This window comes from Pristiophorus japonicus, unplaced genomic scaffold, assembly GCF_044704955.1.
Source record: "Pristiophorus japonicus isolate sPriJap1 unplaced genomic scaffold, sPriJap1.hap1 HAP1_SCAFFOLD_30, whole genome shotgun sequence".
Taxonomy (NCBI): domain Eukaryota; kingdom Metazoa; phylum Chordata; class Chondrichthyes; family Pristiophoridae; genus Pristiophorus; species Pristiophorus japonicus.
Genome location: NW_027252779.1, coordinates 1,020,365 through 1,047,706, shown reverse-complemented (window position 1 = coordinate 1,047,706; position 27,342 = coordinate 1,020,365). Strand labels below are relative to the sequence as shown.

The window sequence follows — 27,342 nt, the reverse complement described above, 5'->3', positions numbered from 1 at the left end:
CAAATGATATGTTGGCCTTCATAGCTTGGGGATTTGAGTATAGGAGCAGGGTGGCCTTACTGCTGTTCTACAGGGCCTTGGTGAGACCTCACCTGGAATATTCTGTTCAGTTTTGGTCTCCTAATCCGAGGAAGGACATTCTTGCTACGGAGTGAGTGCTGCGTAGGTTCACCAGACTGATTCCAGGGATGGCTGGACTGACTTATGAGGAGAGATTGGATCAACTGGGCCTTTATACACTGGAGTTTAGAAGGATGAGAGGGGATCTCATAGAAACATATAAGATTCTGACGGGACTGGACAGGTTAGATGCGGGAAGAATGTTCCTGATGTTGCGAAAGTCCAGAACCAGGGGACACAGACTTATGATAAGGGACAGACCATTTAGGATAAGATGAGGAGAATCTTCTTCACTCAGAGAGTTGTTAACCTGTGTAATTCCTGCCGCAGGGAGGTGTTGATGCCAGTACATTGGATATATTCAACAGGGAGTTAGGCATGGCCTTACGGCTAAATGGATCAAGGGGTATGGAGACAAACAGGAACGGGGTAGTGAGGAAATGATCAGCCATGATCTTATTGAGTGGTGGTGCAGGCTCGAAGTGTCAAATGGCGTATGCCGCGCCTATTTTCTATATTTCTATGCTAAGAATCAAAACGGAATAGTTGCCTTCATTAGATGAGCCATAGAATATAAGATCGGGGAAGTCATGCTTCAAATGTGTAAAACTCTAGTTAGGCCACAGCTAGAGTATTACGTGCTCTTCTGGTCACCGTACTACAGGAAAGATTTAACTGCACTCGTGAAGATACAGGGTAGACTTAGGCGGATGGTGAATTTAGCTCTGAGTAAATATTGCATAGACTGGGTTTGTTTTCTTTGGAACAGAGGAGGCTAAGATGTTTCCGGATTGAAGTGAATGAAATTATGACTAGCCGAGATAGAGTGCATAGAAAGGATCGATTTCCCTTAGCAGAGTTGTTAACAACCAGGCGGCATAGATTTAAAGTAATTGGTAGGAGGTTAAAAGGGAATTGAGGTGCAATGCTTTCAGCCAGGGAGTGGTGAGAGTCTGGAAATCACTGCCTGAAAGGACATTAGAGGGCGAAGTCCTCACCAGTTTTAAAAAGTCCTTGAATGTGCACTTGAATTCCAGTAAACTAAAAGGCTACGGATCAAGAGCTGGAAATTGGCATTCGTCTGGATAGCTCGGATTTAATTCGGAATTTAGGTCATGATCTGGTGTTTCCTCAGCCGCTCAGTGCATTTTGCAACAAATCAATACTTCCGAGAAGGGAAACTGCGGGGCCTGCACTTCCTGTTACACAAGTGGCTCCATTCCCACCCACTTTTCTATTGAGTTCTCTTAACACACTGAGTCTGTTGCACATCAACAGGAGCAAGCCATCAAGCCTGTTACAGAAGGACAGTAGACTTCCATTAACCCCTCGAGCCAGTTGCAAGGGACAACAGGAAGCCAGTCAGACACTTGGGCTTTTTATACAAGAATAGTAGAACGCCATTCGGCCGCTCGTACCTGCTGCATAGATGACGAGGAGGCACTCTTTCTTGTTACACAGATTTAAGAGGAGACCATTCAGCCGCACCGCACTGTTGCACAGGGAAAGGAGGAGGACATTAACGCCTCAAATCTGAGCCTTCGGAGAGGCAGAAGCCGATCAGTTCCTTGAGCTTGGTCTACAAGAAGAGCAAAAGTCCATTTAGATACTAAATCATAGAAACATAGAAAATAGAAGCAGTAGTCGTCCATTCGGCCCTTCGAGTCTGCACCGCCATTCAATATGATCATTCCTAATCCTCTATCTCAACACCATATTCAGGCTTTTCCCCCATATCACTTGATGTCTTTTGTGTCTAGAAATCTATCTCCATTTTAAATATATTCAGTGACTCGGGGTTCACAGCCTTCTGTGGTAGAGAATTCCACAGCTGCACCACTCTCTGAGTGAAAAAAGCTCCTCTTCTCCTTTCTAAACTTCCTACCCCGTATCCTGAGACTGTGACTCCTTGTTAAAACCGTCCCAATCAGGTGAATCATCTTCGCCGCATCCAGTCTATTCATCCTGTCAGAATGGTATAAGTTTCAATGAGATCTTCTCTCATTCTTATAAACTCTACTGAATACAGGCCGAGTCGACCCAATCTCTCCTCATACGACAATCCAGCCATCCCAATAATCCGTCTGGTGAACCTTCGCTGGACTCCCTCTATGGCAAGTATATCCTTTCTTGATTTACGAATCCAAAATTGCACGCCATACTCCAGGTGCGGTCTCACCAAGGCTCTGCATAACTAGTCACACATCGTTGCTCCTTTACTCAAATCCTCTTGCAATGAAGGCCAACATACCATCTGCCTTCCTAACTGCTTGCTGCACCTTCATGTATGCTTTCACATGACAGTTTTACAAGGACACCGGTCTCTCTGCCCATCGATCCTGTTTCCTTTCAGTTAACCAATTTTCAATTCATGCGAGTAAATTACCCCCAATCCGATGTACTTTAATTTTGCACACTACATCTTACGTGGGACTTTATCAGAGGCCTTCTGAAAATCCAAATACACTCTGTCCACTGGTTCTACCTTATGTTTTCTATCAGTTACATCCTCAAAAAACGCCAGTAGGTTTGTCAAACATGATTTTGTTTTCATGAATTCATGTTGACCTTGTCGAATCCCTTTGATATTATGTAAGTGTGCCGATATAAAATCCTTTATTATAGGCTCTCGCATTTTCCCTACAGCTAATGTTAGGCTAACCGGTCTGGAGTTCCTTGTTTTCTCTCTCCATCCATTTTTAAACAGTGGGGTTACATTTGCCACCATCCAGTCTGCAGGAACTGTTCCATAAACTATAGATTTTTGGAAGTTGTCAACCAATGCATGCACTCTTTCCATTGCAACCTCTTTTTGTACTGTGGGATGCAGATCATCAGGCCCTGGGAATTAATCGGCCTTCATTCCCATTAGTTTCCTCAGCACTACTTTCTTACAAATAATAATTTCCTTTAATTCCTCTTGCGCACTAGACCTTTGGTTCGCAAGCATTTCTGGGATGTTACTTGTGTCCTCGTCCTTGAAGACAGAAACGAAGTATTTATTTAATTGTCCTGCCATTTCCTTGTTCCACATTATAAATTCTCCCCTGTTTGTCGGTAAAGGACCTACGTTTGTCTTCGCTAATATTTTCCTTTTTATCAACTTGTAGAATCTACTACAGTCGGTGTTTATGTTCCTTGCAAGTTCACTCTCATACTCTATGTCTCGCCTCTTAATCAATCTCTTGGCACATTTTTGCTGAATTCTAAATTGTTCCCCATCCTCAGGCTTGCTACTTTTTCTGGCAACTTTGTATAACTCTTCTTTGAATCTAATACTATCCTTAATTTATTTTGTTAGCCATGGTTGGGCCAGTATCCTTTTTTGTGTTTTTACACCAGAAAGGAAAGTATAACTGTCGCAATTCATGCATTCGTTCCTGAAATGTTAGCCGTTGCCCATCCACCAACATGACGTTTATTGACTCTTCCCAATCTAGCACGGCCAATTCATTCCCCATACATTCGTAGTTTCCTTTGCTTGGATTTAGCACCATAGATTCGGATTGGAATACTTCGCTTTCCATCTTAATAAAGAAGCCAATCTTATTAATGCCACTCTTCTCTAAAGGATCCCGAACAAAAAGATTGCTTAAAAAACCCTTCTCATTACATAATACCCAACCTAGGATATTCTGTTCCCTAGTAGGCTCCGAAAATACTTGGCTAAAAAAACATCTCATACACATGCCAGGAATCAATCGGCCATATTATTATTACTTTAATTTATATATAGTTTAAAGTCACCTTCGATGATGTTAGTACCCTTGTTACATGCAGCTCTAATTTCCTGTTAATGTTATCCTCTACACTACCACAACTGTTTGGAGGCCTATAGACAACTCCCACCAATCTTTTCTGCCCCTTCGTTCTCCTTCGTGCCACACAGACTGAATCTACATCTTGACTTTCCATGGCGTTAAACTTTCTCATTCTTGCGCTGATTTCTTCCTTTACTAACAATCCCGCTCTTCCTTTCTGCCTGTCCTTCCGAAACACCGGATATTGTTTGATATTCAGTTCCCAACCCTGGTCACCGTGCAACCATATCTCTGAAATTGCAACGATATTGAATCCGTTTATATCTATTTGAGCTGTCAATTCTTCTACCTTATTACTGATGCTTCGTTCATTCAGATACAATGCTTTTAGATTTGTCGTTTTAAATCGTAACATTATTTTGTACAATAGCCCTATTTATCTGATCGCTTTTTTTCTTATCTGGATCCTTTTTGTTTGTGCCCCCTTTTGTGTCTATGCTCTGTCCCTTCTTGACATAATGTGGTAACATTACAACAATCACTTTCCGGCATTGCTTCCTTTTTATTTCTTTTTAGCGTTCTAGATTTCTCTGCACCACGACCTTCGCCCGCCACCCTTCGGCCCCACATCCCGAACCCCACTCCGCTCTCCCCTTAATAGAACACGTTGCATAGGATTAGGACGAGGCATTTCAGACCAATCGACCTGTTATACAGGAACAGGTTGAGACTAATCAACCCCTAGAACCCGTTACAGAGGACTCGGAGGATGACATTCCATCCCTCAACCTGTTGCACAGGAACAGGAGGAGTCATTCAGTCCCTCTAGCACATTACACAGGCAGAGGTCAATCATAATAGAATAACGGTTATGGCAGTGAACAAGTAATCCAGTGAGAGAAAATCATAGCCCACCGCGAGAGTAGGGCAAATTAAGATCAATTAAATACATCAGGAATTTTAAAAGTATTAGTAATGTTGACCATTGATGCAACACGCCCATCTCGTTCGAGAGTCTACTTCAGTGAAGGAAATCTGCCGTCCTTACTAAGGGTCCAGATCCCGAGCAACGCGGTTGATTCTTAACTGCCCTCTGAAATGGCCTAGCAAGAAACTCAGTTGCATAAGATGGCTAACCATTACCTTCACAAGGGCAATTAGGGAAATGCAACAACGGTTGCCCTTGCTAGCATTATCCACATGCTGGAATGAATACAAGAAATACTAGGATCCCTAGATTGTTAAACAGAAAAAAGAAGAACCGCAAGACAGGTCAGAGAATGTCGAATCAGGAGACAACTAGATAAATGCATAGCTAGCTGGCTTCAAGACAGAAAGCAGAGAGTAGGGGTAAAAGTTAGCTTTTCATAGTGGCAGATGGTGGCTAGTGCTGTTCCACAAGGATCTATGCTGGGACCACTGTTGTTTACAATTTACATGAAAGATTTAGACCTAAGAATCAAAAACACAATTTCTCAATTTGCGGATGACGCCAAATTAGTTGGATATTCAATACTGAGGATGACTGCAACAAATTCAGTCGCGCAAACCTGTTGCATAGATGACGAGAAGGCAATGCAAAACCAATGACCCTGTTGCACAGAAATAGTAAAAGGCAATTGAGCCTCTCCAGTCTGTTACACGAGAACAGGAGAAGGCCATTAACTCCTTGCTAGCGATGTCAACATGCTTGAATGAATAAAACAAAACCATAGATTGTTACATGGAAACAAAAAGAGCTAGAAAGTGGGATTAGATGGGATAGCTATTTGTCGGACATTGCGGACACAGTGGGGAAAAGTGGCCTCCTTCCGAGCTGAAAAGTTGCATCAGTCAATGACAAAACATCCCTTTCAAACAGTAACATGATGATTCGGGTCTGAAAGAGCATCCGTTTTGGACGGCAGAGATTGATCCAGTTGCGATGAAAATTCATGGACCCGACACGTTCACTCTGTTTCTCTCTCCGCAGGTTTTTGCCTCGTCTGCTTGGTGTTTGCAGATTTTTCTGTTTTTAGCTCAGATTATGCATCAACACTATTTTAATTTTGTATTGATGTAACATTTGGCGGCTCTGTGGTGCACTGGACAACACGTTGACACTTCTATTCCATGGCACATTAAACATTTGTGGGTCGACTCACACCAAAGTCAGGATTTGGGCTTGGGCTGCACAGTCAATTTTGCAGCCAAACAATACTTCAAAGAAGGCTAGCTGCGGTATCTGCTCTTTCTGTTGCACAAGTGGCTGCAGTCCTTCCCAATTATCATCTGAGTATTTTGCACACTAGCAGAGGCAAGCCAGCGAGCCTTTTACACACGGACAGGTGGAGGCCATTGTGTCCATTAACCACTCAAACCAATTGCAAAGGGCAGGAGGAAGCCATTCAGCTTCTTGCGCCTGTTTTACAAGAAATGTCGAACTCCATTCGGTCGGTCGAACCTGTTGCATAGATGACGAGAAGGCAATGCCAAACCAACGAAGCTGTTGAGCAGAAATAGGAGGATGCCATTTGAGCCTCTCCAGTCTGTTGCTCAAGGATAGGGGAAGGCCATTAACCCCTCGAGGCTGAGGTATAGGACTGGCGGAAGCCGTTCAGCTCCTTGAGACTTATCTATAAAAAGAGTGGAAGCCCAGTTAACCATTCTAAACTGCAGCATAGGCTGAGGATGAGGCATTTGAGATTCACGAACCTGTTATACAGGAACAGGAGGAAGCTAATCAACCTCTCGATCCTGTTACATTGGAACAGGAGCATGCCGTTCCTTATCTCAACCTGTTGCACAGGAATAGGAGGAGTCATTAAGCCCCTTGAGCGCATTACACAGATGGAGGTCAATCACAGTAGCATGATGGTTATACAACTGGACTAATAATCAAGAGAGAGGAAATCACAGCAAAACACGAGAGTGGGGAAATTTAAATTCAATTAATTAAACCTGGAATTTTAAAAGTATCAGTAATGGTGACCATTGTAAAAAAAACTCCCCATTTGGTTCACTTGTCACCTTTAGGGAGGGAAATCTGCCGTCCTTACCGGTCTGGGCCTATATGTGACTCCAAACCCACAGCAATGTCGTTGGCTCTTAACTGACCTCTGAAATTGCCTGGCGTGCCATTCAGTTGCGAAAAGGTGACTCACCGCCAACTTCACAAGGGCAGATAGAGATGGGCAACAAATGCTGCCCTTGCTAGCGATGTCGATATGCTTGAATGAATACAATTGCAAAAAGTAGTTTGTTGGATATGAACAAGAAAAGCCTCAAGCCAGGTCAGAGAATGCAGAGTCAGGAGACAAGTAGCAGAATGGAGAGATAGCTGACTTCGAGACAGAAATCAGAGAGTAGCTTTTCTTAGTGGCAGAAGGTGGGTACTGGTGTTCCACAAGGATCGGTGCTGGGACCGCTGATGTTCACAATGTATATTAAATATTTAGGTCTATGAAGCAAAAACAACATTTTAAATTTGCGGGTGGCACCAAATTAGGAGGGATATCATTACTGAGGAACGGTGAAACAACTTACCGGAGGACATTAATAAACTTGCAGAATGGGCATCTAATTGGCAAATTAATTTCAAAGCATATAAATATGAGGTGTTAAACATTTAGGTGGTAAACTTAGGGAGGGCACTTATTGCTGGAAGTTTCCAGTCTGGGTGGTGTTCAGGAACAAAGAGATCTCGGAATACAAATACAAGACTCTAAAAAATAACGACATAGTTCAGCAAGGCCATAAAAAAGCAAAGCAAAAACGCTGATTTATTTCTAGACATAGAGAATTGAAAAGTAGTCACATTATGCTAAGCCTGTATTTAACCTTCATTAGATCACGCTTAGAGTACAATGCACAGTTTTGGTCGCCATATTATAAAAAGGACATAGAGGCATTTCAGAGGATGCAGAGAAGATTTACAAGGATGATACCAGAACAGCCAGCGTATACAAATCAGGAAAGGATGAGCAGGCAGTGTTCCTTTTCGCTTGAAAAAAGAAGGCTGAGCCGTGACCTGATGGAGGCAATTAAAATTATGAAAGATTTTGATGGAGTGGATGCATTGAGAATGCTTCGACTGGTGGGAAAGAGAATAACCAGACGCTATCAATATAAAATAGTCACCATGAAATCAACATCGGGAATTCAAAATAAACTTATTTACCAAAAGAGTGGTGAGATTGTGGAAATCGGTAGCACAGGGAGTGGTTGAAGAGAATAGTATGGAAGTATTTAAGGTGGGGCAAGACGGCATATGAGAGAGAAGGGAATAGAGCGTTAGCCTGTTGAGAAAAGTTGAGCGGAGGTTCCGTGGAGCATAAAGGACAGCCTGGGGCGAATGGTCTGTTTCTGTGCAGTATAAACTATGTAATGCAATGTTTCACACGAGTGTAGTTGACTCCATTCCGCAGAATGCTACCCGACACCACCTCAATGAGATCCCAACACTTCACCAGATAAAAAACGCCACAAGAAATCTCAAGATATAACAAGGCTACGGGGGCAGATGGCATCCCTGCTGAGGCACTGAAGTATGGTGGAGAGGAACTTCTGGCGTGAATATATCACCTGCTCTCTCTCATCTGGCGGGAGGAGAATATGCGGGGAGATCTTAGAGGTGCAGTGATCGTGAACATCTTTTAAAAACTGGACAAGTCCGACTGCGGTAACCACCTACTATCAGCCACTGGGAAAGTCATCGCTTGGCTCCTCCACAACTGACTTCACCCTGTGGCCGAGGAGCTCCTCACGGAGTTACAGAGCGAATTTCGTCCCCTCCTGGGAACAACGGACCTGATTTTTTGCAGCGCGACAGCTGCAGGAAAACTGCAGGGAACACGGCTTTCTTCAACCTTACAAATGCCTTTCACACTCTCAACCAGGACAGCCTAAGGAGCGTCTTCCTCCGTTTCGGACGCCACCAAAAGTACGTCACCATCCTCCGCCTGCTACACAACGACATGCAGGCCGTGACCCTTACCAACGGATCCATGACAGACACAATCCACGTCCGAACCGGAGTCAAGCAGAGCTGCTTCAATGCTCCAACCCTCTTCTCAATTCCTCGCTGCCATGCTCCACCTCACAGTTGACTAACACCCCGCTGGAGTGGAACTAAACTACAGAACCAGTGGGAACCTGTTCAACGTTCGCCATCACCAGGCCAGGTCCAAGACCATCCCAACCTCTGACGTCGTACATGGATGTCGCCTGCGTTTGTGCACACACAGAAGCTGAACTCCAGGACACAGTCGAGGTATTTACTGAGGCGCACGAAAGCATGGGCCTTGCGCTAAACATCAGTAAGAAAAAGTTCCTCCATCAACCTGTCCTCGCTGCACAGCACTGCCCCCCAGTCATCAAGATACACAGTAATGCCCTGGACAACGTGGACCACTTCTTTTATCTCGGGAGCCTACTTTCAACAACAGCTGGCATTGAAGACAAGATCCAATAACGCCTCCAGTGCGCCAGTGCAGCCTTCGGCCACCTGTGGAAAAGAGTGTTTGAAGACCAGTTCCTCAATACTTTCACAAAGATCATGGTCTGCAGAGCCGTATTAATAACGGCGCTCCTGTTTTGCTCAAAAATGTGGAACATGTAAAGTAGACACCTCAAGTCTCTAGGGAACTACCACCAACGATTTCTCAGCAAGATCCTGCAAATTCCCTGGGAGGACAGACGCAACAAAATTAGTGTCCTTGTCCAGGCCAACATCCCGAGCATTGAAGCACTGACCACACTTGATCAGCTCCATTGTGCTGGCCACATAATTTGCATGCCAGACACGAGACTCCCAAAGCAAGCAATCTACTTTGAACTCGTCCACGGCAAACGAGCCAAAGGTGGAGAGTGGAAACGTTACAAGGACACCCTCAAAGGCTCCCTGATAAAGTGTGACATTCCCACTGACACCTGGAAGTCCCTGGCCATAGACCGCCCTAATTGGAGGAAGTGCATCCGGGAGGGCACTGAGCTGCTCGAGGCTCGTCCCCAAGAGTAAGCAGAAATCAAGCGCAGGCAGCGGAAGGACCGTGCGGCATACCAGACTCCCAACCTACCCTTTACTTCAACCAGTGTCTGTCCCACTTGTGACAGAGACTGTGGTTCTCGTACAGCCACCGAACAACTCATGCTAAAAGTGGAAGCAAGTCTTCCTCGATTGAGAGGGATTGCCGATGATGATGATGATGATAACGTGAGCCTATTGCACAGGGAGAATCATGTCAGTCCGTTGAACCTTTTACACAGGAGCAGGCTATTCATCCCCTCAATCATGTTAAATAGTAACAGATTGCGGCCAGTCAGCTTTTCAAGCGTCTTATATAAGTACAGGAGGCGGGTTATTCATCACTTTCCAGACAGTTGTATCGGAATTGGAAAAGGCAATTCTGCCCCTCGAATCTGTTGTATAGGAACCGGTGCAGCTCCAGCTGGGAGAGAAGGCAAAAAAGGCAAAAAAGAAGTAGAAATAAATCAAAAGGTGACGTCACAGCCAATGTGGTAAGTGATTGGCTGCTGATTGGTGAGTAGTTTTCTTTTTCTTTATTAGTCAGTAACTTTTAACATTGTTGTCGGCAATTTAAGTGTATCTAAGGGTTAATCATGGCAGGACAGCTCGGTCACGTGATATGCTCCTCCTGTACCATGTGGAAACACGGGGACAACACCAGTGTCCCTGACGACTACATGTGCGGGAAGTGTGTCCACCTCCGGCTACTGACGGTCCGCGTTGCGGAGTTGGAGCTGAAGGTGGATTCACTCTGGAGCATCCACGATGCTGAGAATGACGTGAGTATCACGTGTAGCGAGTTGGTCTTACTGCAGGAGAAGGGTCCACAGCCAGCGAGGGAATGGAAGACCAGCAGGAAGAGTAGTGCAAGGAAGGTAGTGCAGGGGTCCCCTGTGGTCATCCCACTGCAAAACAGATACACTGCTTTGAGTGCTGTTGAGGGGGATGACTCATCAGGAGTGGGCAGCAGCAGCCAAGTTCATGGCACCGTGGCTGGCTCTGTTGCACAGGAGGGCAGGAAAAAGAGTGGGCGAGCGATAGTGATAGGGGATTCAATTGTAAGGGGAATAGATGGGCGTTTCTGCGGCCGCAACCGAGACTCCAGGATGGTATGTTGCCTCCCTGGTGCAAGGGTCAAGGATGTCTCGGAGCGGGTGGAGGACATTCTAAAAAGGGAGGGAGAACAGCCAGTTGTCGTGGTGCACGTTGGTACCAATGACATAGGTAAAAAAAGGGATGAGTTCCTACGAAATGAATTTAAGGAGCTAGGAGCTAAATTAAAAAGTAGGACCTCAAAAGTAGTAATCTCGGGATTGCTACCAGTGCCACGTGCTAGTCAGAGTAGGAATCGCAGGATAGCTCAGATGAATACGTGGCTTGAGCAATGGTGCAGCAGGGAGGGATTCAAATTCCTGGGGCATTGGAACCGGTTCTGGGGGAGGTGGGACCAATACAATCCGGACGGTCTGCACCTGGGCAGAATCGGAACCAATGTCCTCGGGGGAGTGTTTGCTAGTGCTGTTGGGGAGGAGTTAAACTAATATGGCAGGGGGATGGGAACCAATGCAGGGAGATAGAGGGAAACAAAAAGGAGGCAAACACAAAAGACAGAAAGGAGATGAGGAAAAGTGGAGGGCAGAGAAACCCAAGGCAAAGAACAAAAAGGGCCATTGTACAGCAAAATTCTAAAAGGACAGAGGGTTTTAAAAAAACAAGCCTAAAGGCTTTGTGTCTTAATGCAAGGTGTATCCGCAATAAGGTGAATGAATTAACTGTGCAAATAGATGTTAACAAATATGATGTGATTGGGATTACAGAGACGTGGCTCCAGGATGAGCAGGGCTGGGAACTCAACATCCAGGGGTATTCAACATTCAGGAAGGATAGAATAAAAGTAAAAGGAGGTGGGGTAGCATTGCTGGTTAAGGAGGAGATTAAGGCAATAGTTAGGAAGGACATTAGCTTGGATGATGCGGAATCTATATGGGTAGAGCTGCAGAACACCAAAGGGCAAAAAACGTTAGTGGGAGTTGTGTACAGACCTCCAAACAGTAGTAGTGATGTTGGGGAGGGCATCAAACAGGAAATTAGGGGTGCGTGCAATAAAGGTGCAGCAGTTATAATGGGTGACTTTAATATGCACATAGATTGGGCTAACCAAACTGGAAGCAATATGGTGGTGGAGGATTTTCTGGAGTGCATAAGGGATGGTTTTTTAGACCAATATGTCGAGGAACCAACTAGGGGGGGGGCCATCTTAGACTGGGTGTTATGTAATGAGAAAGGATTAATTAGCAATCTCGTTGTGCGAGGCCCCTTGGGGAAGAGTGACCATAATATGGTGGAATTCTGCATTAGGATGGAGAATGAAACAGTTAATTCAGAGACCATGGTCCAGAACTTAAAGAAGGCTAACTTTGAAGGTATGAGGCGTGAATTGGCTGAGATGGATTGGCGAATGATACTTAAGGGGTTGACTGTGGATGGGCAATGGCAGACATTTAGAGACCGCATTGATGAACTACAACAATTGTACATTCCTGTCTGGCATAGAAATAAAAAAGGGAAGGTGGCTCAACCGTGGCTATCAAGGGAAATCAGGGATAGTATTAAAGCCAAGGAAGTGGCATACAAATTGGCCAGAAATAGCAGCGAACCTGGGGACTGGGAGAAATTTAGAACTCAGCAGAGGAGGACAAAGGGTTTGATTAGGGCAGGGAAAATGGAGTATGAGAAGAAGCTTGCAGGGAACATTAAGACGGATTGCAAAAGTTTCTATAGATATGTAAAGAGAAAAAGGTTATTAAAGACAAATGTATGTCCCCTGCAGCCAGAATCAGGGGAAATCATAACGGGGAAAAAAGAAATGGCGGACCAATTGAACAAGTACTTTGGTTCGGTATTCACGAAGGAGGACACGAACAACCTTCCGGTTATAAAAGGGGTCGGGGGGTCTAGTAAGGAGGAGGAACTGAGGGAAATCCTTATTAGCCGGGAAATTGTGTTGGGGAAATTGATGGGATTGAAGGCCGATAAATCCCTAGGGCCTGATGGACTGCATCCCCGAGTACTTAAGGAGGTGGCCTTGGAAATAGTGGATGCGTTGACAGTCTTTTTCCAACATTAAATTGACTCTGGATCAGTTCCTATGGAGTGGAGGGTAGACAATTTAACCCCACTTTTAAAAAAAGGAGGGAGAGAGAAAACAGGGAATTATAGACCGGTCAGCCTGACATCGGTAGTGGGTAAAATGATGGAATCAATTATTAAGGATGTCATAGCAGTGCATTTGGAAAGAGGTGACATGATAGGTCCAAGTCAGCATGGATTTGTGAAAGGGAAATCATGCTTGACAAATCTTCTGGAATTTTTTGAGGATGTTTCCAGTAGAGTGGATACGGGAGAACCAGTTGATGTGGTATATTTGGACTTTCAGAAGGCGTTCGACAAGGTCCCACACAAGAGATTGATGTGCAAAGTTAGAGCACATGGGATTGGGGGTAGTGTACTGACATGGATTGAGAACTGGTTGTCAGACAGGAAGCAAAGAGTAGGAGTAAATGGGTACTTTTCAGAATGGCAGGCAGTGACTAGTGGGGTACCGCAAGGTTCTGTGCTGGGCCCCAGCTGTTTACACTGTACATTAATGATTTAGATGAGGGTATTAAATGTAGTATCTCCAAATTTGCGGTTGACACTAAGTTGGGTGGCAGTGTGAGCTGCGAGGAGGATGCTGTGAGGCTGCAGAGCGACTTGGATAGGTTAGGTCAGTGGGCAAATGCATGGCAGATGAAGTATAATGTGGATAAATGTGAGGTTATCCACTTTGGTGTTAAAAACAGAGAGACAGACTATTATCTGAATGGTGACAGATTAGGAAAAGGGGAGGTGCAAAAAGACCTGGGTGTCATGGTACATCAGTCATTGAAGGTTGGCATGCAGGTGCAGCAGTCGGTTAAGAAAGCAAATGGCATGTTGGCCTTCATAGCAAGGGGATTTGAGTACAGGGGCAGGGAGGTGTTGATACAGTTGTACAGGGCATTGGTGAGGCCACACCTGGAGTATTGTGTACAGTTTTGGTCTCCTAACCTGAGGAAGGACATTCTTGCTATTGAGGGAGTGCAGCGAAGGTTCACCAGACTGATTCCCGGGATTGCGGGACTGACCTATCAAGAAAGACTGGATCAACTGGGCTTGTATTCACTGGAGTTCAGAAGAATGAGAGGGGACCTCATAGAAACATATAAAATTCTGACGGGGTTAGACAGGTTAGATGCAGGAAGAATGTTCCCAATGTTGGGGAAGTCCAGAACCAGGGGTCACAGTCTAAGGATAAGGGGTAAGCCATTTAGGTCCGAGATGTGGAGGAACTTCTTCACCCAGAGAGTGGTGAACCTGTGGAATTCTCGACCACAGAAATTTGTTGAGGCCAATTCACTAAATATATTCAAAAAGGAGTTAGATGAGGTCCTTACTGCTAGGGGGATCAAGGGGTATGGCGAGAAAGCAGGAATGGGGTACTGAAGTTGAATGTTCAGCCATGAACTCATTGAATGGCGGTGCAGGCTAGAAGGGCCGAATGGCCTACTCCTGCACCTATTTTCTATGTTTCTATGTTTCTATGTTAACAGGAGGATGCCATTAAGCCCATCGATGCTCTTACTGTGTTCAGTTTTGATCTCCAAATCTGAGGAAGGACGTTCTTGCTATTGAGGGAGTGCAGCGAAGATTCACCAGACTGATTCCCGGGATGGCAGGACTGACATATGAGGAGAGATTGGAACAACTGGGCCTGTATTCACCGGAGTTTAGAAGGATGAGAGGGGATCTCATCGAGACTTACAAGACTCCGACGGGACTGGACAGGTTAAATGCAGGAACAATGTTCCCAATGACGGAAGTCCAGAACCAGGAGATAACGTCTTCGGATAAGGGGTATGCCATTTAGGACGGAGCTGAGGAGAAAGTTCTTCTCCAAGAGCGTTGTTAACCTGTGGAATTCTCTACCGCAGAGAATTGTTGATGCCAGTTCATTGGATATATTGAATAGGGATTTAGATATGGCCCTCAGGCTAAAGGTATCAAAGAGTATGGAGAGAAAGCAGGAACGGGGTACTGAGGCAATCATCAGCCATCATCTTATTGAATGGTGGTGCTGGCTCGAAGAGCCAAATGGCCTACTCCTGCACCTATGTTCTATGTCTCTATGTTTCCATGGTACACTGGAACAGGATGAGGACATTCAATCTCTCGAGCCTATTACATAGGAACAGGAGAAGAATATTCAACCTACAGAGGCTGGTTATACAGGAACAGAATGAGTTTAATCTTCCCTCAAGCTTGTTACACAAGAACAGGAGGAGGACATTCAGCCACTTGAGCTTGTTATATACGAATGGGAGGAGGCCATTCAACCACTTGAGCCTGTTACACTGGAACGGGTAGAGGCGACTCAGTCCTTCGAGCCTGCAGCAGTGGAACAAGAGGACGTCATTCAGCCCCTATAAATTGTTACACAGAAGTACACTATTCAGCCCCTCACAACACCTACATAGGAATAGAAGGGGCTGAATAAATGCCGTGCAGCCTATTAGACAGCAACAGGAATCATAGAAACATAGCAAATAGGCGCAGGAGTCGACCATTTGGCCCTTCGAGCCTGCACCACCAATCATATGCTGATGGCTGATTATGCAACATCAGTACCCCATTCCTGCTTTCTCTCCATACCACTTGATCCCTTTCGGGGCACATCTAACTCCCTTTGAATGTATCCAACGAATTGGCCACAACAACTTTCTGTGGTAGAGAATTTCACAGGTTCACAATTCTCTGCGTGAAGAGGTTTCTATTCATCACGGTCGTAAATGGCTTATCCTTTATTCTTAGGCTGTGACCCCTTGTTGTGGACTTTCACAACATCGGGGACTTCCTGCCTCTAACCTGTCCAATCCCGTCAGAATTTTAAATGTTTCTGTGACATCCCCTCTCATTCTTCTAAATTCCAGTTAATATAAGCCGAGTCGATTCAGGAGGAAGTGATTCAAACCCTTGACCCTTGTATTTAGGAAACGGAGCAGGCCATTCAGCCACTCACGTCTGTTGCATCGGAGCTGAAGGAGGCTATTCACCCCCTTGACCAAGTTGCACAGGTAAAGGATGAAGCTAAGAGTACGGTAGTACAGTGGTTATGCTACTGGTTTAGTAACTCAGAGGCATGTATACACATCCAACCATGGCAGGTGGGGAATTTAAATTGAGTTCATTAAATACATCTGGAATTAAAATGCTGTCTTTCCTCGTCAACTCCATCCGCATAATGTTCTATTCCCTTCTCCATCATATGCTGAACTAACCACCCCTTAAAAGCATCTACACTATTTTACTCAACCACTCCTTGTTGCAGTGCCTTCCAGATTCTCACCACGATCTGGGTAAATGAGTTTATATTTAAATTTTTGTTGTTTATCTTATATTGATGGCCTTTTAGTTTTGCTCTTTCACACAAGTGGACATTACTCTACCAAAGTCTTTCATAATTTTAAAGAATTCTATTAGGTCAACCTCAAGCCTTGTCATTTCAGGAGAAAAGAGACCAAACATGTTCATCATTTCCTTGCATTTCTGGTATCATCATTTGTTTTCCGCCCTCTCCAGTGCCTCTCTACCTATTTTATATCAATGTGACCAGGTTGTACGCAGATTTCCAGCTGCGCTATAAAACGTTATCATAACTTTTCAATTCTATCCCGTCAGAAATAAACCCGAGTGCTTTGTTGGCTTTTTATTGCCTTGTTAACCTGCGTCGCTACGTTCAGTGATTTGTATATTTGTACCTTGAGATCCATTTTCGCTTCTATCCCACTAAGACTCGTATTTACCGAGTAACATGTGACCGCCCCATTTTTGTCAACAAAATGTAATACCTCATATTTATTTGTGTTGACATCCATTTACCAATTACATGTGCATTCATCAAATGTATTTACATTACATTAATTATTTAAAACATCACCACGAAATTTACTTTCTTATTAATGTTTCACATAATACCTTCATTAATTTGTAAATTGTTGTTTGAAATGGAAAAGTAAAAATGAAAAGCTGCATCGGCTGAGAATCGCACATGGGTCGGCTGTGTTGCAGGTGAGAATTATTTTATTAAAGCACCAATGTTGCCATTCATCGTCTGCCATTTGCCAGCAGGTCACATTTAAATTACTTTGATATTTTATCAATATAAGTGAGGCCACTGCTGTAAAATAACAAGCAAAGTGCAACAGATGCTGGATATGGAATTGTTCATTTAATGCTGGAAACACTTGGCAGCTCAAGGAAGGCAATCGCGACTTTAAAGCATCGCCTTTGTTAAAACATCTTCCTTCGTGGCTTACTGTATTTGGGTATTTACTGAATGCACACCCTGATTTCCAGTGGGTTTCATGCAGTCAACCAGCCTTCGTTCAATCAAAAAAAAAAAAAATTGTGAAACAATTATTTATTTATTGAAATCAAATCAAATTAAATTTTTTGCAATCAAATTGTAAATGTATTTATTTTCTTAATATGATAAATATATATATAATATTTTAAATTGTCTTTTTGTCTGGGTTGGTTTTATTTCCCAACCTCTTTCCTGCTTGTCTATCACCTGTGGCTTCAACAACCGTCCCAGTCCCGCTTGCTCATGAGAACCGCGCTCAATCACACACAGCACAATTGCATTCAGGAATGATAGAAATCCCACTTTATTCTTCTGAAAGGGAACTGCTGTCCGTGAAGGGCCATTCTACAGCTGTGTAAGAGGGATGTGCCTCCTGTCCAGGATCATTCGGTGTCTGTTTCCACGGAATGGTTGTCAGTTCCGGTTCATCAATTGCCCCTTTAAAACATATTTTCTCATTATCCGGATTAACCTGTACATTTAAAAAGGAGTGTGATTATCAGCTGTGATAACCGAATTGTTAAACTGTTCTGTTTCAAGCTACATTGATGTTGCCTGTGTCCGTGTACATCCATATCGCAGCGCATCTGTTCATTACTCAAAATATTCTCATGTTTTCCGATATCCACTCCTTGATATAACCCTTGTCCCAAATTTGCTCTCAATATAAAAAACAACAAATTTGGCACCGACGTTAGCGGCCGCGTGGCCTAATGGATAAGGCGTCTGACTTCGATTATAACTGTGATCTTATCAGAAGATTGCAAGTTCGAGTCCTGCAGCGGTCAGCCAACGCGCCACGTGAAAAATTATATTTTTTGTTTTGATTCTGCCTCAAAATAAACCATCTCGCTGTTTGCTTTAAGAAGCTAATGGAACATTTTCATCACTGTCGATCTGGTTGCACGGGCAAAACAAGCGGTGAAGTAAACTTTCTTGCACATTATGTCTGTTTGAATGCAAAAAGTAGGGGATGGATGTCTGACTTTGCAGTAAATAGGAGACAAGGTGACTGAGAGGTTCAGGCAATGGACTGCTGATCCAGTATGCCTTAAGCTTCGTCGTTATTGTGTTAAACATTTTCCCCTCGTTTTTTTTCGTCAATCACTTTGAACCTCATTGCCAAATTCACCTTTTCCTGACAAGGATGCAGCTCGTTGGTGAAGTAATGTCTCAAAAAGTAATCACTTCATCAAAGGGAAAACATTAGCAGGACTATGGAGAGGTGGACTCATGAGATCGGTCTCTGGGAGTCAGCACAGGCACGATGGACCGAATAGCAAACTAACGTCAGAACCTGAGAGCTACGTTCTTCACTGTCGGCGGCTCGTTGGTCTAGGGGTATGATTCTCGCTTAGGGGTTTTAATAATTGAAATGCGAGAAGTCCTATGTTCAAATCCCAGACGAGCCCTGCCAACTTTTAGTCAAATAACCACTTCTCAGCCGGTCGACATGTGAGAAAACTGACATGTTTCAAATTAAAACATGTGATTGCACTCCGTTGTTCACAAAGCGTCCAAAAATCCTGGAGATTCCCAGGAGCAAAGTGAAACTCACCGAACTGAGTCAAGGTAATGTATTTCAGATGTACTCGGCTCTGTGTCTCATTGGACAAACTAAACCCGGGTTTGAATCCGGCCAATCCTTGATCAGTATATCGTCCTTCCGTCACGCATGAGCTCACCTCCATTGGGATAAGCAGACATTCAGCATCAATCTCAACTTCAACGTGAAACAGACTCTGCCCTGAATATGAGTGCGTCCTGTATCTCCAGCGCTGAAAAGATATGAGAAGCTGGCTTTGGATTTAGTCCCTTGGCTGCCGAATATAAACCGTACAGGAAATCAATCCGGGGTGGCCAACCTGCCTGGTCTGATTAAAAGGCGTTCAAACCCTACATTCCAGGCATGGTATACTGTTCTGGCCTCAACATACGGTTCAACGTATCGGATCATAAGCACCGCTCCCATTGTCTGCTAATGGTTCTGCTGTTCCCACTAACACCTCCTCTGGTCCATCCTTTGTTACTTTATTGCCCGCTTACCACCCACTTTGCCTTTTCGCATTGTGCCATTTATTATTCAATCACTCCTGCGGTCCACTGTATCACAGGCATTCCCTTTTGTCCTTCCTCGCTGCCTATTTTTTTCCAGGCGCTATTTTCGTGGAAAAATCTGTAAACTTTACATTTTTCTTAAAATATCGGAATGATCATCTGACTGAACGTGAGCCCGGGAAATTCATCCACAGAATGTTCACGGCCTGCTGAGTTTTACAGAATGCCTTGTTTTTGTTCATTGTGTTTCTGTATCCCTTTTAAGATGATGTGCTGGTGTGCTCGGGGTCATTCTCTGTCTCTCGAAAATGGTGTGCTATCAGTATCGGATCATTATCTATCTGTTTAAAAGGTATGTGCTGTCGGGCCGGATTTCAAATTTCAAATTTCAAAAACTGCCTTTGGAGGGTGCAGAATTTTTAGTTTGTTGGTGTGTTTGTGTAAGCGAGGGAGTGCGTGCAAACATTCTGCGCGAACTTACTGTGCATTTCATGTCATGGTAGGAAAAATGCATTACATGCAACTTGAAGCCACACTGATTTGATTCAACACGCATTCGGGGACTGCCTGACAGGAGAAGAATCTGCTGTGGGTTTTTGCTATTCCACATCTGAAAAAAGGCAAAGTATATAAGTTAGAAACATAGCGATTTTAGCGAGAGCTTGCGGATGGGCTGTGTGACATGATGAGCTCCTTCCCCCTTATTTTCAAATACAAATCAAATCAAGACAAGACAAGACATGACTGACTGACTTACTTTGTTTATATAAATATATGTATAAATATTTATACATGCATATATTTACATACATTCCCTACTTTTTAACTTTCACAATAAATGTGCTTTTTCTGTTCTGCCTGCATTGGCTCTATTACAGTTGACCTCTTTCACAGCACACGCAGCTTCTGTCTGATCCTGCAGAAAAGCACTCGCGACTTTAAAAGATGGCCTTTGTTGCCCACATCTTCCCTCGTGGCTTGTCTTACACCATGGGCTTACTTTGTTTGGGTATTTACTGACTGCACGCCCTGATTTCCAGTGGATTTCTTGCAGTCGCACAGACTTCGTTCAATCAAAAATATATAGATTAAGAAACAATTATTTATTTATTTCAATCAAATCAAATTCAATTTTTTGCAATAAAATTGTAAATGTATTTATTTTTTTATTATGATATATATATATATATTTTAAATTGTCTTTTTGTCTGGGTTGGTTTTATTTCCCTCCCTCTTTCCTGCTTGTCTATCACCTGTGGCTTCAACAACCGTCTCAGTCTCGCTTGCTCATGAGAACCGCGCTCAATCACGCACAGCACAATTGCATTCAGGAATGATAGAAATCCCACTTTATTCTTTTGAAAGGGAACTGCTGTCCGTGAAGGGCCATTCTACAGCTGTGTCAGAGGGATGTGCCTCCTGTCCAGGATCATTCGGTGTCTGTTTCAACGGGATGGTTGTCAGTTCCGGTTAATCAATTGCCCCTTTAAAACGTATTTTCTCATTAACCGGATCATCCTGTACATTTAAAAAGGAGTGTGATTATCAGCTGTGATAACCGACTTGTTAAACAGTTGTGTTTCAAGCGACATTGACGTTGCCTGTGTCCGTGTACATCCATATCGCAGCGTATCTGTTCATTACTCAAAATATGCTCATGTTTTCTGATATCCACTCCTGATATAACCCTTGTTCCAAATTTGCTCTCAATATAAAAAACAACAAATTTGGTACCGACGGTAGCGGCCGCGTGGCCTAATGGACAAGGTGTCTGACTTCGATTGTAACTGTCATCTGCCGCGTGAAATTTTATATTCTTTGTTTTGATTCTGCCTCAAAACCAACCATTTCGGAAAGTCACTCACCCAAGTAAAGGAAGGCTGTTTGCTTTTAGAAGCTAATGGCACATATTCATCACTGTCGATCTGGTTGCACGGGCAAAACAAGCGGTGAAGTGGACTTTCGTGCACATTATTTCTGTTTGAATGCAAAAAGTAGGGGATGGATGTCTGACTTTGCAGCAAATAGGAGATAAGGTGACTGAGAGGTTCAGGCAATGGACTGCTGATCCAGTATGCCCCCAGCCTGGTCGTTATTGTGTTAAACATTTTCCCTTCGTATTTTTTCGTCAATCACATTGAATCTCATTTCCAAATTCACCTTTTACTGACAAGGATGCAGCTCGTTGGTGAAGTAATTTCTCAAAAAATAATCACTTCATCAAAGGGAAAACAATAGCAGGACTCTGGAGAGGTGGACTCATGAGTTCGGTCTCTGAGAGTCAGCACAGGCACGATGGACCGAATAGCAAACTAACGTCAGAATCTGAGAGCTAAGTCCTTCACTGTCGGCTGCTCGTTGGTCTAGGGGTATGATTCTCGCTGTGGGGTTTTAATAATTGAAATGCGAGAGGTCCTGGGTTCAAATCCCAGACGAGCCCTGCCAACTTTTAGTCAAAAAAACAATTCTCAGCCGGTCGACATGTGCGAAAACTGACATGTTTCAAATTAAAACGTGTGATTGCACTCCGTTGTTCACACAGCGTCCAAAAATACTGGAGACTCCCAGGAGCAAAGCGAAACTCACCGAACTGAGTAAAGTTCATGTATTTCAGATGTACTCATTGTGTCTCATTGGACAACCTAAACCCGGGTTTGATTCCGGCCAATACTTGATCAGTATATCGTCCTTCCTGCACGCATGAGCTCACCTCGATTGGGATAAGCATACATTCAGCATCAATCTCAACTTCAATGTGAAACAGACTCTGCCCTGAATATGAGTGCGTCCTGTATCTCTAGCGCTGAAAAGATATGAGAAGCTGGCTTTGGATTTAGTCCATTGGCTGCCGAATTTAAACCGTACAGGAAATCAATCCGGGGTGGCCAACCTGCCTGGTCTGATTAAAAGGCGTTCAAACCCTACATTCCAGGCATGTTATACTGTTCTGGCCTCAACATTCGGTTCAACGTATCGGATCATAAGCACCGCTCCCATTGTCTGGTAATGGTTCTGCTGTTCCCACTAACACGTCCTCAGGTCCATCCTTTGTTACTTTATTGCCCGCTTACCACCCACTTTGCCTTTTCGCATTGTGCCATTTATTATTCAATCACTCCTACGCTCCACTGTATCACAGGCATTCCCTTTTGTCCTTCCTCGCTGCCTATCTTTTTCCAGGCGCTATTTTCGTGGAAAAATCTGTAAACTTTACATTTTTCTTAAAATATCGGAATGATCATCTGACTGAACGTGAGCCCGGGAAATTCATCCACAGAATGTTCACGGCCTGCTGAGTTTTACAGAATGCTTTGTTTTTGTTCATTGTGTTTCTGTATCCCTTTTAAGGTGATGTGCTGGTCTGCCCGGGCTAATTCTCTGTCTCTCCAAAATGGTGTGCTATCAGTATCGGATCATTATCTATCTGTTTAAAAGGTATGTGCTGTCTGTCCCGGATTTCAAATGTCAAATTTCAAAAACTGCCTTTGGAGGGTGCAGAATTTTTAGTTTGTTGGTGTGTTTGTGTAAGTGAGGGAGTGCGTGCAAACATTCTGCGCGATCTTACTGTGCATTTCATGTCATGGTAGGAAAAATGCATTACATGCAACTTGAAGCCACACTGATTTGATTCAACCCACATTCGGGGACTGCCTGACAGGAGAAGAATCTGCTGTGGGTTTTTGCTATTCCACATCTGAAAAAAGGCAAAGTATATAAGTTAGAAACATAGCGATTTAGCGAGAGCTTGCGGATGGGCTGTGTGACATGATGAGCTCCTTCCCCCTTATTTTCAAATACAAATCAAATCAAGACAAGACAAGACATGACTGACTGACTGACTTTGTTTATATAAATACATGTATAAATATTTATACATGCATATATTTACATACATTCCCTACTTTTTAACTTTCACAATAAATGTGATTTTTCTTTTCTGCCTGCATTGGCTCTATTACATTTGACCTCTTTCACAGCACACGCAGCTTCTTTCTGATCCTGCAGAAAAGCACTAACGACTTTACAAGATGGCCTTTGTTGCCCACATCTTCCCTCGTGGCTTGTCTTACACCATGGGCTTACTGTGTTTGGATATTTACTGACTGCACGTCCTGATTTCCAGTGGATTTCATGCAGTCGCACAGACTTCGTTCAATCAAAAATATATAGATTAAGAAACAATTATTTATTTATTTCAATCAAATCAAATTCAATTTTTTGCAATAAAATTGTAAATTTATTTATTTTCTTATTATGTTAAATATATATGTTTTAAATTGTCTTTTTGTCTGGGTTGGTTTTATTTCCCTCCCTCTTTCCTGCTTGTCTGTCACCTGTGGCTTCAACAACCGTCCCAGTCTCGCTTGCTCATGTGAACCGCGCTCAATCACGCACAGCACAATTGCATTCAGGAATGATAGAAATCCCACTTTATTCTTCTGAAAGGGAACTGCTGTCCGTGAAGGCCCATTCTACAGCTGTGTAAGAGGGATGTGCCTCCTGTCTAGGATCATTCGGTGTCTGTTTCAACGGGATGGTTGTCAGTTCCGGTTCATCAATTGCCCCTTTAAAACGTATTTTCTCATTATCCGGATCATCCTGTACATTTAAAAATGAATGTGATTATCAGCTGTGATAACCGAATTGTTAAACTGTTGTGTTTCAAGCTACATTGACGTTGCCTGTGTCCGTGTACATCCATATCGCAGCGCATCTGTTCATTAAGCAAAATATGTTCATGTTTTCCGATATCCACTCCTTGATATAACCCTTGTCCCAAATTTGTTCTCAATGTAAAAAACAACAAATTTGGTTCCGACGGTAGCGGCTGCGTGGCCTAATGGATAAGGTGTCTGACTTCGATTGTAACTGTCATGTTATCAGATGATTCCAAGTTCGAGTCCTGCCACGGTCAACTAACGCGCCGCGTGAAATTTTATATTCTTTGTTTTGATTCTGCCTCAAAACCAACCATTTCGGAAAGTCACTCACCCAAGTAAAGGAAGGCTGTTTGCTTTTAGAAGCTAATGGCACATATTCATCACTGTCGATCTGGTTGCACGGGCAAAACAAGCGGTGAAGTAGACTTTCGTGCACATTATTTCTGTTTGAATGCAAAAAGTAGGGGATGGATGTCTGACTTTGCAGTAAATAGGAGACAAGGTGACTGAGAGGTTGAGGCAATGGACTGCTGATCCAGTATGTCCCCAACTTCGTCGTTATTGTGTTAAACATTTTCCCCTCTTTTTTTTTCGTCAATCACATTGAACCTCATTGCCAAATTCACCTTTTACTGACAAGGATGCAGCTCGTTGGTGAAGTAATGTCTCAAAAAATAATCACTTCATCAAAGGGAAAACATTAGCAGGACTCTGGAGAGGTGGACTCATGAGATCGGTCTCTGAGAGTCAGCACAGGCACGATGGGCCGAATAGCAAACTAACGTCAGAATCTGAGAGCTACGTCTTTTACTGTCGGCGGCTCGTTGGTCTAGGGGTATGATTTTCGCTTAGGGGTTTTAATAATTGAAATGCGAGAGGTCCCGGGTTCAAATCCCGGACGAGCCCTGCCAACTTTTAGTCAAAAAAACAATTCTCAGCCGGTCGACATGTGAGAAAACTGACATGTTTCAAATTAAAACGTGTGATTGCACTCCGTTGTTCACACAGCGTCCAAAAATCCTGGAGATTCCCAGGAGCAAAGTGAAACTCACCGAACTGAGGAAAGTTCATGTATTTCAGATGTACTCATTGTGTCTCATTGGACAACCTAAACCCGGGTTTGATTCCGGCCAATACTTGATCAGTATATCGTCCTTCCTACACGCATGAGCTCACCTCGATTGGGATAAGCATACATTCAGCATCAATCTCAACTTCAATGTGAAACAGACTCTGCCCTGAATATGAGTGTGTCCTGTATCTCTAGCGCTGAAAAGATATGAGAAGCTGGCTTTGGATTTAGTCCCTTGGCTGCCGAATTTAAACCGTACAGGAAATCAATCCGGGGTGGCCAACCTGCCTGGTCTGATTAAAAGGCGTTCAAACCCTACATTCCAGGCATGTTATACTGTTCTGGCCTCAACATTCGGTTCAATATATCGGATCATAAGCACCGCTCCCATTGTCTGGTAATGGTTCTGCTGTTCCCACTAACACCTCCTCTGGTCCATCCTTTGTTACTTTATTGCCCGCTTACCACCCACTTTGCCTTTTCGCATTGTGCCATTTATTATTCAATCACTCCTACGCTCCACTGTATCACAAGCATTCCCTTTTGTCCTTCCTCGCTCCCTATTTTTTTCCAGGCGCTATTTTCGTGGAAAAATCTGTAAACTTTACATTTTTCTTAAAATATCGGAATGATCATCTGACTGAACGTGAGCCCGGGAAATTCATCCACAGAATGTTCACGGCCTGCTGAGTTTTACAGAATGCTTTGTTTTTGTTCATTGTGTTTCTGTATCCCTTTTAAGGTGATGTGCTGGTCTGCCCGGGGTCAATCCCTGTCTCTCCAAAATGGTGTGCTATCAATATCGGATCATTATCTATCTGTTTAAAAGGTATGTGCTGTCTGTCCCGGATTTCAAATTTCAAATTTCAAAAACTGCCTTTGGAGGGTGCAGAATTTTTAGTTTGTTGGTGTGTTTGTGTAAGCGAGGGAGTGCGTGCAAACATTCTGCGCGATCTTACTGTGCATTTCATGTCATGGTAGGAAAAATGCATTACATGCAACTTGAAGCCACACTGATTTGATTCAACACGCATTCGGGGACTGCCTGACAGGAGAATAATCTGCTGTGGGTTTTTGCTATTCCACATCTGAAAAAAGGCAAAGTATATAAGTTAGAAACATAACGATTTTAGCGAGAGCTTGCGGATGTGCTGTGTGACATAATGAGCTCCTTCCCCCTTATTTTCAAATACAAATCAAATCAAGACAAGACAAGACATGACTGACTGACTGACTTTGTTTATATAAATGTATGTATAAATATTTATACATGCATATATTTACATACATTCCCTACTTTTTAACTTTCACAATAAATGTGATTTTTCTTTTCTGCCTGCATTGGCTCTATTACATTTGACCTCTTTCACAGCACACGCAGCTTCTGTCTGATCCTGCAGAAAAGCACTAACGACTTTAAAAGATGGCCTTTGTTGCCCACATCTTCCCTCGTGGCTTGTCTTACACCATGGGCTTACTGTGTTTGGATATTTACTGACTGCACGTCCTGATTTCCAGTGGATTTCATGCAGTCGCACAGACTTCGTTCAATCAAAAATATATAGATTAAGAAACAATTATTTATTTATTTCAATCAAATCAAATTCAATTTTTTGCAATAAAATTGTAAATTTATTTATTTTCTTATTATGTTAAATATATATGTTTTAAATTGTCTTTTTGTCTGGGTTGGTTTTATTTCCCTCCCTCTTTCCTGCTTGTCTATCACCTGTGGCTTCAACAACCGTCCCAGTCTCGCTTGCTCATGAGAACCGCGCTCAATCATGCACAGCACAATTGCATTCAGGAATGATAGAAATCCCACTTTATTCTTCTGAAAGGGAACTGCTGTCCGTGATGGGCCATTCTACAGCTGTGTAAGAGGGATGTGCTTCCTGTCCAGTATCATTCGGTGTCTGTTTCAACGGGATGGGAGTCAGTTCCGGTTCATCAATTGCCCCTTTTAAACGTATTTTCTCATTATCCGGATCATCCTGTACATTTAAAAATGAGTGTGATTATCAGCTGTGATAACCGAATTGTTAAACTGTTGTGTTTCAAGCTACATTGACGTTGCCTGTGTCCGTGTACATCCATATCGCAGCGCATCTGTTCATTACTCAAAATATGCTCATGTTTTCTGATATCCACTCCTTGATATTACCCTTGTCCCAAATTTGCTCTCAATATAAAAAACAACAAATTTGGTACCGACGGTA

The 27,342-nt window shown here is 43.4% G+C and overlaps 1 non-coding gene across 1 annotated transcript; it reads left to right on the top strand.

Moving 5' to 3' along the window:
- Positions 1–24,869: 24,869 nt before the first annotated feature.
- Positions 24,870–24,957, top strand: trnap-agg (transfer RNA proline (anticodon AGG)). Its single transcript is given in 2 exon segments — positions 24,870–24,905; positions 24,922–24,957. It is a non-coding gene; the product is annotated as a tRNA-Pro (tRNA).
- The last annotated feature ends 2,385 nt before the right edge of the window (positions 24,958–27,342 follow it).